Source organism: Palaemon carinicauda, chromosome 32, assembly GCF_036898095.1.
Source record: "Palaemon carinicauda isolate YSFRI2023 chromosome 32, ASM3689809v2, whole genome shotgun sequence".
Classification (NCBI taxonomy): domain Eukaryota; kingdom Metazoa; phylum Arthropoda; class Malacostraca; order Decapoda; family Palaemonidae; genus Palaemon; species Palaemon carinicauda.
This window is the reverse complement of record NC_090756.1, coordinates 27,206,797-27,208,542: the sequence shown is the minus strand read 5'-3', so window position 1 is coordinate 27,208,542 and position 1,746 is coordinate 27,206,797.

The following is a 1,746-nucleotide window of genomic DNA, read 5'->3' as shown; positions in this document are numbered from 1 at the left end:
AGAGAACAATGGTTTGATTTTCGAGTGTCTTTGTTCCAGAGTCTAATATTTATGTGTAAATATCTCTTATGTAACTTAGTTCAAAAGTTCAAAGTTGCTGCGAATGTTTTTATGTTGAACAGGCTGACATAAGTCTTTTTTTATATAGTTTATATATGACATATCTGTTTTGATGTTGTTACTGTTTTTAGAATATTCTATTGTTAATTTTTATCTCCTATCGTTTATTTATTTCCTTATTTCCTTCCTTCACTGAGCTATTTTAGCCTGTTGGGGCCCTTGGGCTTATAGTATCTTGCTTTTTTAACTTGGGTTGTAGCTTAGTTAATAATAATAATAATAATAATGATAATAATAATAATAATAATAATAATAATAATAATAATAATATTTTTAACATTGTTATGAAGAATATGATAATCCTTTATTTGCTTATTTCTCAATTAAAACTACTTTTCTAAACCAATAATATATTTTTCATTACTTCAACATACTTTTTATTACTATCCAACTACCTGTATTACAACCTATGTCGTAGTTCGAGAGAGAGAGAGAGAGAGAGAGAGAGAGAGAGAGAGAGAGAGAGATCCTTCTTTTCAATATTTTTCGGACACCTTCATTTGTTCTCCTTTATGAGAACCTTAGTCTGAACGTTAATGAGCGAAACGTTGTGAAACACTCTGGGCAGACGTGATAGGATCTCGAAACGACATCCTGCCTGCCTTTTTTAGGATTGCATGATAATGAAGTTCGAAGGTTTAAAGGGCGCTCGTGAATGGCAGAGGCAAGGGACATGGCAATGCCCTAGGAAGCAGGACAATGCCCTAGGGCAGTGGTTCCCAAACTGGGGTTAAATTTCCCTCTAGGGGGAAATTTGAAGCTTCCAGGGTGGAAATTGGAGTGTCATGCCCATTTCTGAGGCAGGTGAGTGGGGGCGTGAGGGCTGGGCAGGGCATGGGAGAGAGAGAGAGAGAGAGAGAGAGAGAGAGAGAGAGAGAGGGTCAGTTACCCGGAAGTATCTGACACACACACACACACTCACACACACCCGGCCCATATTGATTCAATGTCTCATGCTTGTTCTCTGAATACAAGATGTGAATAAGAATATAATTTTAATGGTCAATTGTTATTTCTATGTGCCTATGTTTATTTTGCTTCTCCTAAACTGATAGGCCTTGTTTCAGATATCACAGAAACGAAGATTATATCAAGATAGTTAATTGGACTACTGTTTTCACACATCTTGTTAAGGATGGTGCACACATCCCTCAGTGTGTTGCGTTTGAAAAATATTCTCTAATGGCATCATGAAAACCTTTCCAACTGAAGGAAAATCTAGCAAATGCTCATCCAACATTGCAAGATTAGAATCGTAATTTTTTTGAGTTGAAGATATCCAGCTCGAAGCGGATGCAGATGGATACGTCTGGAACGTATCGGCTAACCAACGTCAGCAGTACAGTGAAGGCTTCGTGTGTGATTGCCCTTCAGGTGGCCAAGGCAAAGAAACTCTCCACACGATTGGTGATAGCCTTTTGAAACCATGTATCCTTGACAGTGTGAGGAGATGAAACACGTCCCCTTGTCTAATAACACCATCAAGAACAGAATTGCCGAAATGTCTGAAAAGATATGAAACAGGTCCCCTTGTCTAATGACACCATCAAGGACAGAATTGCCGAAATGTCTGAAAAGATATGAAACAGGTCCCCTTGTCTAATGACACCATCAAGGACAGAATTG